The 12,732-nt window shown below is 39.5% G+C and overlaps 1 long non-coding RNA gene across 1 annotated transcript; it reads right to left on the bottom strand.

Annotated features, from left to right (window-relative positions):
* Positions 1-1,105: 1,105 nt before the first annotated feature.
* On the bottom strand, positions 1,106-7,267 carry LOC134296652 (uncharacterized). The gene is made up of 2 exons (XR_010003473.1): positions 6,738-7,267; positions 1,106-1,566 (listed from the first exon to the last, which is right to left on the bottom strand). It is a non-coding gene; the product is annotated as an uncharacterized LOC134296652 (long non-coding RNA).
* Positions 7,268-12,732: the final 5,465 nt, after the last annotated feature.

Here is a 12,732-nt window from a genome sequence, read left to right as displayed (position 1 = left end):
AGAGTCAGTGGAAGATTCGTCTCACATACTTTACCTCAGTGTCACATCATCTTATACATGCACACGCGCAGACTCAAGTGTTTATAGCTGGTAGTGGCTGGGATCCTGAAAGAAGGATTCCCCCCGTCATAGTGGGATTTGAGAGATCCCATATTAAAAAGGCGTGGCAAAGGTGTGGGATATTAAGAAAAAGATTCCCTTAGCCTAAATGTAAAGGGGCTTTGGGCAGGGTGTCCCACATTTAATGGTGGCAGTGATTGGGATCTTGAAAGAGAGATTTCCTCCTGCCTGTTTGAGAAGCCACTCTTGTGCCTTTTTTCAAAGTGAACCTCGCACATGGTAATGGTTGAATGAAACTATAGCATTAGTCAAACCAACAGAACACATGTAACAACACATGACAGTGTCTTCCTCAGATTCTACCATTGCAACACAGCTGTAAGACCTTCCTAAAACTGATTGCAATACCATAAATAGTGTCCAGTGGTTACCTAACTTTGCTTTTGAGAAGTGACACAGACTTTAGCTTAGAACTATACCATATGGGATAAGACACAGCTTTGTCATGACACATAATCCTCCGAGTCTATTTGAAATAAGAAATAAAATATTTTAGAAAATATAAGTGAACGATTTTCATGTGATATGTTGGGTCCCCATACATTTGGTTATTATAGTTTATGTATGTATCATATCTCTTACAAGAATTGGTTTAACCTCCAATTTACTAGTGAAATGAATTATGAAAAAGTGTGTCATCAACATGAAATGTTGTCATGGCCAGCTCTGATAGTGAGGACAAAGAATGGCTGGAAGAGCCATAAGAAGAGCTGGAGATCAGCAGCTCCCAGCTGTCTCCCCATTGTAACTCAGCCATTGCTGAAGACGCACCTTCAGCAGTAGCAATCACTCTCCAGCAGTCCGGGCAGTTTCTCAAGTCACTCCTGACACGAAAAAAGTCTGAGCAAGCTGAAGCAAGTACATCAAAACAGACCAGCAAAGAGTTGAGCATACCCCTAACTTTGGAGTGCAGGAGAGAATATTGCAGGTCTATGAGATTAGCAGAGAAACGAGCATTATGCAAGCAACAGCTGAGACAATAGGATAGAAAGGTTCTCGGTGTGAGGTTTTATTGTGGCAGACATCATTGTTATAATTTTCTTGAATCCTAACTCTGCTGCTCCTCTGACTCCCGGCATTTCTGGCTCTGAAATGTGACCTTGGCTAATGTCATCATTTCTTGGCTTGGAACTTGACTCTGCTGCTTTTTGGATGCCAGGATTTCTGACCCTGGATTGTGATCTTGGCTTTTGTTTGTTTCTGACTTGACTCTGCTGCTTCTCTGGCGAATTGGACTTTGAATCTTGGCATTGGCTCACAGGTCCCTGTTTGTTGTTTGAATTCTGTGCTTCTGATTTTTGACTTGACTTGTAGATATTCCAGCTTGACCTTCAAGGACTCCTGCATCTGGCTTCTTGGCTTTGGACTGTTAATTTTGGCTGGCTTGCTTCTTTCTGCTGTTTGTTTTGAACTGAGCTTTTGATAAAACAGCATGTATTGAAAATTCTGTGATAGGGAATTTAAAAGACCCATTAATTTTAAAAGTGCACCTATCTTCTTGTACAATGTTTAGTTTGATCCCCTCTTTTTTAGACACATAAGAAGGAATGTGATGATGTCTCTGTTATTCGTCTTGACATGTATAATGTAACTGCTAAAGTAAAGAATCAAATCACTCTATATTGCAACTAAAAACATATCACTGAACCATTGACCTTTTGTTTTCTCCTTTGGTGACACTGTAAGTTTTACTGTCAGAATTGAACTAATCTTTATTCACAAATGTTCTGAAATTTCCCTTAGCTTCTCAGGATGTGATGAACTTATAAATTTGGGACAACCAATCAATAAACTCTTGACTCATGTTTTTTTTTTAATTCCCAAATGCAAACCTTTTTATATAAGGGACAGTATTTTAATACCATTTTATATAATGGAATTGCAGCACCCATAAATTTGGATATTGACGGAGGTCCTGGAATCAATCCTTAGCGGATACCAAGGTCCATTGTGCAAACAAGACCAAACAGTAGCCGGCAAATCACTTTTGGACAGTGATTTGAAAAGCTAGTTAGCAAAAATGTCAAAATGATTTATTAAACTGTGTACTAACATTTTATGTTAAAGATGTGATATAACTACAACTTAAAGCTTTGGACAGTTACTGTTTTTAGACTACAGTTTTGATAATCTCCCATTAAAAGCGCAAGTGACCATTAGAGTTGTATGATAATTGGTATTCAATATCCTTCTACTACAAGAAGAAAAATCAAATATTGAGGACAAAATCAGATAGGCTAAGCTCATAGTTAAGAAAAATTACATTGTCTGCACTGCATCTCCCAGAATTTTGAAAGTTGGGGTGTTGTAGTCCAAAAATAAATTTTCAAAGCTCTGGTTAAATGATTAAATCTATATTATTCAGTGATGTGAATTAGAGACTTTTTTAAAAAAAGAGCATCCATTGTATGAATTCAGCATGATATATAATAACATTAATTATATTATCTTCAATATAAGGAACATAAAGCAGACAGTGGCCTCTGAGCTGTATATGATGAGTGTTCACACATTATTGAAAATCAATATGGAATGTTCTAGGAATTTCTTATACTGCAAGCTGTAAATGTCATGAAGAATAGATATGACTGCATAAATTGTGACATTAGAGTCTTTGAAAACATAGTCTTTGACAACATTACAGAAATGCTAGATTTATTTTTCATTTTATATGGATTAAAATATTTTGTTGCTGCAGCAAAACAAACATTTGGAGTAAAAGGAAACAAACATATTCCCAGCAGAGGGCAGTCTAACATTCTCTCCCCCCCCCCTCTGTGTGTGTATCTACACTACAGAATTAATGCAGTCTGAAACCACTCTAACTGCCATGGCTCAATACTATGGAATCCTGGGAGCTGACGCAACAACACTTTTGGCAGAGAAGGATGGAGACTACCCCTCCCGGGATTCATAGCACTGAGTAAGTAAGTAAATAAGTAACTTTATTTTGATACCCCGCCACCATCTCCCAGCAGGGACTCCAGGCAGCTACATGGGTCAGAAGCCCGAAATACAAAACAATAAATCAGTTAAAACACATTGCAATACAAACACGGTAAAATCAGCAGTTATACAAAAACAGTTACCTTAATCAAAACAATACAGTAAATCATAAGAACTCAGTTAACATATGAGCCATGGCAGTTAAGAGTGGAATCAAACTGCTTTAATTCTAAAGCATCCTGTTTTCTGATGTGTCTGTGTTTGGCTGGCTAGGTGTTAAATAAAATGTTAGAATACATAGAATTATTGAATATTATTTCTAAAAGAACTGCATACAATAAACATTCAAAGCAAGTGGGAGTACCTCGAGATAGCTAGAAATAAACCAGATAGAAAACTACAGTGAAGCATCAACTATAGGAATGACTATAGTGATTATATATTTCCCCAAATAATAATGCTATCATTAAGATGTATAGAGCTTACTTCCCACTGAATAGGGTGCCACCATAGATGAGCAGCAGATCTTCTCAGATAAAGTATTCTTAGGGCCCTTCTACACATGCATTAAAATCCGAGAGGAAGTGAGTTAAAAAGGGGATGGCTGAACAACATTTAGCCAAAATGCAGGAGGAATCAGGAGGAATTGGGTTAAGTGCTGGAAAACACGTGTTTAAACCCAATTCTTCCTGAAAGAATACACACCTTTCCATGCCTGTGTATCTCTGCAGGCATGGAAGACATGTGCTTTCCTTCCCTCCCCCCGTGTTGATTCCTCCCGAGCACATGCATTTCTGAAAAGCCCAAACAGGTGATCAGCTGAACAAATGTCAAATGGAGACACAGATGACTCAGGGAAGCACATACAACTCTCTCAAATTCTGTCTTTTACATTTTATAATGTCAGACCTTGAATTAACAATTAGGGGAAGACAGAAATCTGAGGGAATATATTTTTTTTAATTGCTCCATTATGCATTGGACCACATATGTGAATCTCTGGAGTGATTTAAAAAAAAAAAAAACTTCTGCCAGATGTCCCCGTCCACTCTCTATCTCAATCAGCTTCAAAAAACATCTGTGAGGATGGCGGGGGACTATGCAGCAGGATTGACAGGTCTGTGTTTGGACTCCCTTTGAGGTCCCGCATTTTAAAAGCCCACTTCTTTGTCCTGCATTTTGGAACTGTCTGGAAGCGCCCTTAGATATTAATGGAAAGAACAAGAAAAATGAATGGAAAAACAGTCCCTTGCTTTAAATTCACAAATAAAAATAGTGAACATTCATGTAACTATCTCCTCAAAAGGGAAGAAGGGCAAGACAAAACTTTATGCAGATATTCAGGTTGCTTATTTTAATAATTTAATAAATAACTTTTGAAAGCAAGCAAACTTGCCTCTGAGAACATTGATTAATTAATAATGCGGTGTTACAAGATGATAAACCTTATATGTATTCTAGGGAAACATTTAACAGACTTCAGTGGATCCAATATGCAGATGACACTTCATATAACTAATTTTTAACCAGATGTGTTGCAACATTGGTATTTTTTCCAGGATCAAAGCCAAGGAGGAGTCAGTACACTGAACTAAATAATATCTTGCAGAAATAGTAATAAGATTGCAGGCAAAATCTTGCTGGGAAATTAAACAGGACGGGAAGGTTATGCCCCAAGCACAGTGAGAGAAAAAGTCAATTGAAAAATTAAGGAAGAGGTTAAAATGGAACATTCTGAACTCAAAAATGAATGAAGCAGAAACTACAGCTAGTGTGAAACCTAAAATCGAAACAGTTTGCCAGTATGGGAAAACGAGGAAAACAGCAGGCACTTGAGTATTGTAGTGCAGATACCCACTGTTTATCATCATGGTCACACAAATATGTCACGGTACCAGTAGCTAACATTTAGAGGTGCATGCACACTGTAGAACTAATGTAGTTTGGTGCCACTTTAACAATCATGGCTCAATGCTTTGGAATCGTGGGAACTGTAGTTTGGTGAAGAACCAGCAAAGAAGGTTCAAGATCTTGCAAAAAAAAAAAAAATACAACTCCCAACGGTTCCATTGCATTGAGCCATGGCAACTAGGGTGGTGTTAAAAGCTACATTAATTCTACAGTGTAGAAGACGCACCCTTGGTGAGCACAAAACACCAACAATTATAACTTTCTACTTCAAATTCAGCATCATTTTTCAGTTTTTCTCAGATGAGGTGTTCTCTTACACAGCCAATCTGAAGAAAGGTTTTTGAGACCTGGAAACATTTAACATGAAGAGATGACTGTAAACACTGAATAGGGTGTGGGGACATGGAAGTGCACTTCTTAGCCTTTTTCACATTATACTATTATAGAATTATGTTTCAGCTTTAACATCCTATGAAATTCTGGGATTTGTGGTTTAGGAAGGGGCATTTAGAATTCTCATCAGGAGAGCTCTAGTGCCTCATTAAATAATAAACCCTAGGATTCCTTATGATAAAAATTAGCATGGATTTAGTGCTATATTCATGTAATATGGAAGGATTCCTGAAAAATATGTTTGCTTGGTATGTTAATGTTAAACTGTAGAGGGTGTGCAGCAACACTTTAGGAAATATTTTAAAAGAAGGCAGGGAAAAACAGGTTGAAGTGTCATTAGCTTCACCATGATCACAGCCTCATAATATTTGCAATGTGATGAAAGGAAAGAAAAAGACATTGGGATTAAGACATTAGAAGGCATTTTCCTTGTCTTTCCACTAAGTGTCACTGTAACACTTACGAAATTCTGAACTACACGCTCTTTTCTGAGGGTGGGGGGAAACACACATTTTCTTTCTTTTAGTATATAATTGCTCTAAAATCTTGGTTTGAGGTCATATTTCCCAAAACATACTCAGAACGATCTCCTACTCTACAGAAGCTGGAAATACCAAGTTACACAATTTTCCGCCACTAGTTACTATTTTGGGGTGACCAGAGTGAAATGAAGGTATACTGCAAAAGAAATGTAATAAGTAAGAGTGGAGTTACTTGATGTAATGGGTAACAATTACTACGAAAAGTTACTTTTTACAAGTTTTTTCACAGGACTTGGCAAAATTGTAGAAGACAATTCTCTTGCCAACCCTAAGTGGAAATAATGGATAAAGTAATTATCAATATAAGCAATGTAAAAAAGTGACTTTTCAATTATGCAATGAGCAACTGACACTGGGTTACTTGTAACAAATTATAGGTCTGCCATATATTTTGCCAGCAAATACTTTTCTAAACTTTGGCACCCTGAGTCAAGCTTACTCCTTAATGTGCAGTGCCGGCCCAACATAGAGACCAATGTAAGCGCCCGCTTGTGGCACATTGTCCCCAGGGGCGCCGTTGAAGCGCCCCCCGTGGAGGCAGCAGGGACCATCGGCTCCCTCCTCGCCGAACGCAGAAGGCCTCAACTGAGGACTAGCTCTTCTCGTGAGGTCTCGCGAGAATTACCTAGGGCCTCCTCTGTTAATGTGTGATGGAAAATGTATTCCACAGTTCCAGTCAGCTCTCCATATTTGCAGCACAGGTTGCAGGACAGCATCCCTATGTAAGTGGGAAAACTGTGAATATCTTACACACACATTTAACATGCTCCCTTCCTTTCTGAGGTCAGAGTTTGCTACGCTGTCCCCCACACCCAGGGGGCTTACCTTTGGCCAAACAGCTCTTTCCCTTGTTCTTTCTTGGCAGATATGAGCAAAAGGGACCAGGGAGTGCCACCCTCCTGGCTCTCCTATCCATCTGGGCTTGCTTCCACCTACCCGCCATCTCCACTGCTGCCCTACATCATTTACAAGCCTCGTTGTGCCTTTGCAGTCTGGTAAGGCTTGCAGTCCATATTAAAAACGGTATCTGGTGGCTGCAAATAATCAATGTTTCATCAATTTTGCAGATTAAACCTACAAAAATGGAGAGTCAACTGTATAACAATTAAGTTAAACATAGGGCATATCTACCCTGACTACTTAGGTTGGTGTAGGGCCTGATCAACTTTGTGGCAGTCAAACACTGCACAGAGCCAATCCAGGATAACATGGGGCAAAATCATCTTAACACAGCCTTGCCCCGCATTAGCTAAGGTTGGGAGGATAGTCTGAATTCTGGCCCAGAATTCTGACTATCCTTCGCCTTTGGGTCTGTTAGAACAGGTGGACCAGTTCCGGAATGGAACCAGCCACAATGGTCCTCACTGTCATCCCATGCTTCGTGGGCTCAGGCAGCCCATGGACATGAAATGCTACCATGTTGCCCCGATGGATGTCATTCCAGGAGACAGCAAACAGGTAGGGTGCATGTCATGACTGGAAATCACCACAATATGAAGGGTAGGAGGAGAAGGTTAGGCTAGCTGCCCAATGCCACTGAATTATTTTCACCAATGTTGGCCCATCACGATTGCCTCTCGCCTCCACAATAGCTGGGGGTCCTTGTGTGACCCATACTGGGGCCAATACAGGATACAACATGCCAGATCAGTCCAGATTTTTGGTCAGTGAAGAGCCACCCATGGACTTCCTAAACTCTGTCCTTATTCGTATTTCCCAAACTCTGTTCAGATTACCCTCTTCCTAACTGGTCTTAACCTTACCTCTAATTGCCCACACTCATTCACAGGCTAGTCCTAGGCTATCACTCTTTTCCCCATATGTCCCTTCCATAGCATTCAAGTGGTTGCGACTGCCTGGTCTCTCCCTTCATTATCATATACAGCAGGCATGGGCACACTTTACTAAAAAATATTTTTCACACCCCTATGAAAACTGTGGGTGGTAATTTCTGGTCTCCAGAATCCTAAGCCAACACCCAAACAGCTATACCACACTGTCTCAACAAGCCTAATGAGAACGAGCAGCATACAAGTTTAAAACACCAAGTTTGTTCAGATTAGTAGGCCATTATATACCTAGAAGGAGGAAGTCCTCACATGTGCAGAAAAAGAAGGAATTAAAAGTAGCTCATACTTTTGTTCGAGATGTACCCAAGTTCAAGAAGAGAATTCAGCAAATCTTATCATGTTTGGACAAGAGAAATTGCCTTTGTGTAGATAAGGCTCTAAAGCCTGTGGCAGATGTTATTCTTGGAAGAACTGGAGTTCTGAAAGAGGAGTGACTTTCATGTCAGCCATTGTTTCGTGTATGAGTCACCCCCAAAGAATGCTAACAAAACCCTAGGCTGGAGGTTAAATGAATTAGCCCACAGATCTTTTGATTCCTTAGGTGAGTTCATTGCACAAATGCCTGTCAGTTAACCAGGAAGCTGAGGAAAGAGCCAAGGCTAATCCATTTTTGTTGAGTGACACGATGTTGCTGTTGAAACATGTCATCCCTGTGTTCAATAAGAAACTGATGTAAAGAACAGAAGTGCAATGTTTCCTTTTCATTGGTGGTCAATCTCCATTTGCTGATGAGATTATCTGGGTGGAGTAAGAAAAGTATTCTGGAGACAGTAACCTCTGCTTTTTAGTTTTACTCAATGCAAGTGTATTCAACCACATCCTTCAGAGAGAGCCATAAATACTACGTATAAGTCTGGGACACAGTTAGCATACACAAATAGCTTGTTTTTCCTCATCTTTTAAAGAATTTAGCACTGCATAATACCCTTGAACATAAACAGCAACCTTGTTTATTTCATTTAAAAACATACACACACACACAGTGGCCACACATTGCTTGTGAATTCCTTAGCATCGTGTTAGATAGTCTGGGGGATATCTCATGTAAATGTGTTTTGGATGTTGTCTATGGGTGCATCTACACTGTAGAATTAATGCAGTTTGACACCACTTTAACTGCCATGGCCCAATGCTATAGAATCCTGGGAGTTGACATTTTACATTGTATAAGGTTTTTAGCCATCCATAGAATTAAGCCCTAGAATAGAATTGAGTCCTGGAAATTAAAGTGATATCACACTGCATTTATTCTACAATGTGGATGCATTCTGTTTCAATGCTTCCCTGTTAAAAAGACATTCTATGTTCATTCTGGACACAGATATTATGGACCATTCAGTCATTGGGATTTACCTTCATGTTCACTCATCATTCAACAATTGTTTGAATGTGTAGCTTGGATTAGAGAGCTAAAAAGAGGTGGTGAGCTTTGAGCATGGGGCTATAACTCTGAAGACCAGGGTTTGAATCCCCATTCAGTCATCGAAACTCACTGAAGCCCCATCTATACTGCCATATAATCCAGTTTCTGAATCAAGAGTATCTAATTTGAGCTGGATCATATGGCAGTGTAGGCTCATATAATTCCGTTCGAAACAAGTAATCTGGATTCAGAAATGGGATTATATGGTAGTGTAGTTCCAGCCTGGATGACCTTGAGTAAGTCCCATTCTCTCAGACTCTGAGGGCCTATGCAGACAGACCCATATCCCAGGACCTGTCTGGGTTTTTGCCTCTGGTAAAACGAATTTATTCAGAATGAACTAAGTTATTCCGAATTAATTTGATACCCCTATTCAATCTGGGCCTTCCTGAAAGGCCCAGTTCTAATGAGGTATTGTGTCTATGTTGACTGAGTCCCCTCGGGTGAGAAGGGGGGGGGTAGAAATGATGGAAATAAATAAATAGTCCTGGGACTACCTGGGTTGAGTCCCCATTGTCATCCCAAACCTTTTGGGGTCCTGGAGCCAAAAAGTCGGGGATGGCGCCAGGGCCGTAGCCAGAAAAAAAAATTGGGAGGGGTTTTGAAATTTTCGGGGGGGGGGTGTTGAACCCCTAGCACCCCCAACCCCCAGCTACAGACCTATCAATATCTGCTTGAGATAGTGCCTGGAGGGACTCTTAATGTTTTGCGTCTCATAGACTTAGCATGGGGATTTGGTTAACCAGTTAAAATTCATGAGTAAACCAGGGTTTTTTTTTAACCTAAAAAATTTCGGGGAGAAGGGGGGTTGAACCCCTAACCCCCCCCCCCTCGCTATAGGCCTGGATGGCGCCATTTCCTCACACAAAAAGGGCGTGAGGAGGAAAGTTATGGCAGGCAGGTAAATTTTCCTTAATTTTTAGGGATAAAATGGGGCGCTTCAGGGTGGCTGACTTCCTGTTTTTTTGGGGGGGGGGGGAAGGGAGACAGAAATCCACGCCAAAGCAGGTTTTTAAAACTAAGTTTCTTGCGGATTTTGGTACTGTCTGGAAGTGCTCCGAGGAAGGCAAATCTCTGAACAAGTTTTGTCAAGAAAATCCTGTGAGAGTTGCTGTAAATCAAAAACCATTTGAGGGCACACAGCTAAATTGAGATTAAACCGCAGGATGCAAGTCATAGTGAGTCATTTCCTGCCTTTCAAATTTTCACAAAAAACTTTGTTCACTTTGGATAGAAAGAATGAAAATAAACATTTTAGGAGAACTGTAGAATTCCAGATATAGTGATTTTGATGTGAGGAATTCATAATGACAGTTCTCGTACCCAAAAGAAAATACAAACAACAAATCAGATGTAGAAGATTTCAGTTTATCAACAGCAAGTATAATTTTGTAAAGTTAATAGGATTTAATGGAACCTTAAACTATTTTGCATAATAATAGGAATTGTTGTACTGTCCCTTCAAGTCATTTCTGCTTTATGACAACTGTAAAACAGATCTACTAAGGAGATTATCTTGTCAAGATTTGTCCAGAGGGGGTTGCCTTTAGCTTCCTCTGAAGCTGAAAGGGGAGGCAACTTGCTCAAAGTCCCCTAATGGCTAAGCAGGAATTTTAGTCCTACTTCCCTGATTCTTAGGGCTTATCTACACATACTGTACTCCAAAATTTGGGGCCAGTCCACAGCATTTTTACTATGAATTAGAGCAAGATACTGTGGAGCTGTTCCGACTCTGGTGCATTCCATGACTTTACATAATGCAGCAATGCATGTAATCTAACATGTATCCTCCCTCTCTCTATATATGATACTTGGTTAACTGAAACTCTCGAGCAACCAGGCAAAAAAAATCAAAATTTAAATTAAATCAATTTTAGCAGAAATGTTACATTAAGTTTGTATTTATTTGTTTTTAATTACAGTATTTCAATACTATTATCAAGTCAATATGGAGTTTATGGTATGGTAAAGTATGGGATTAGTTAGGCCTATTTTTAATATCAACCCTCAAGCAGCCAAAAACTACATTTGTCTGGAATCTTCCAATCCTTACAGGTGCTGATTAACTGCGGCTATATCTATACTGCCATATAATCCAGATTAATAAATCAGATAATCCAGATTATCTTCTTTAAACTGAATTATGGTTCTACACTGCCATATATTCCAGTTCAAAACAGATAATCTGGATTTTATATGGCAGCGTAGAAGAGGCCCAAGGCTCCCCAAAATTTAGAGGAAGCTACATGCAAATACACAAGTACATATATTATCTGTAGTCCAAAACTCTGGTTTTTAAGATCCATAAGTGTAAGAAGACCACACCAAAGAAAATACAGGAAAATTACCAAAATAATATGTTGATTGACTGGCAGTACGCACTGAGATATACATCCTATTAAACTACACATTCTCTTTCTCTTATCCCCATCAAGCTCAGAAATCTCTTCTAGTTGGCACAGAAACAAGGAAATACAATGGAACTCTTATTCTTTATCTGAGCAAATTATACTCCTGCAAAACAAACTCAACAGAAACAAGATCAGCTGAACATCAGGGTAGTTGTAAGCACTTGTATCTACTTGTTCAAGTCATGTACTAGAAATGCCACAATGTTTACAAACTTTAAGGCGTCTTTAATTAACTGCCTGCAAGCCAATCTCCCAGAAAATACACCCGTCACACATACCAGGACGGCATCTAACCCTTTTTGAGATACCGCATTAAATTGTATTTTTATCTGCTTAGCCAGGAGGAGTTAATTTGTAGGACTTCAAACATTGTTTTGGTGCTAGTGAGCGCTGAGTGGAACCTCTTTTAATAATTCAATGAAAACAGAAATTAAGCGGTGCCATGGTAAAAAGCAAACATACTGAAGTTATATTTCATTTTTACATCCAATTTTGGAACCCCTGGCAGAAACATTTGCATAATTGCTTTGCACTGCAGTCAAGACTGGAAGTTTGAAAATTGTGTCAAAACAATTTAAGAAGAATTTGCAGAATGAGACCCATAATGAATGCAGTTTGACATCACTTCAGCTGCCATGGCTCAATGATATGGAATCATGGGTGTTGTAGTTTGGTGAGACACCAGCACTCTTTGGCAGAGAAAGCTGAAGACCTTCTAAAACAACAGCTCCCATGATTTCATAGCATTGAGCCATGGCAGTTAAAGTAGTGTCAAACTGCATTTATTCTGCAATGTAGATGCACTCCCAGATTATATTGTTTCTGTCTGTATTGGTTCCTGTTTCTGTGTCCTAACTCAAGTCTTAGGGCCCTTCCACACAGCCATTTAATCCAGAATATCAAGGCAGATAATCCATAATATCTGCTTTGAACTGGGTTATCTGAGTCCACACTGCCTTATAATCCAGTTCAGTGTTGATTTTATACAGCCGTGTGGAAGGGGCCTAACAGGAAGGAGAATAAAGCAAAAGATATTCACCGGTGGACCAAGTCATATGAGGTAAAGCAAGGCTATTCAAGGGAAAACTACAACACAAGGCAAGACTTTGACTAACACTCTGCTGAAAGTTTAGTTT

This window comes from Anolis carolinensis, chromosome 2 (assembly GCF_035594765.1).
Source record: "Anolis carolinensis isolate JA03-04 chromosome 2, rAnoCar3.1.pri, whole genome shotgun sequence".
In the NCBI taxonomy this organism is placed as follows: Eukaryota; Metazoa; Chordata; class Lepidosauria; order Squamata; family Dactyloidae; genus Anolis; species Anolis carolinensis.
Note: the sequence above shows the minus strand (reverse complement) of the source record. Positions and strands in the feature narration are given on the sequence as shown.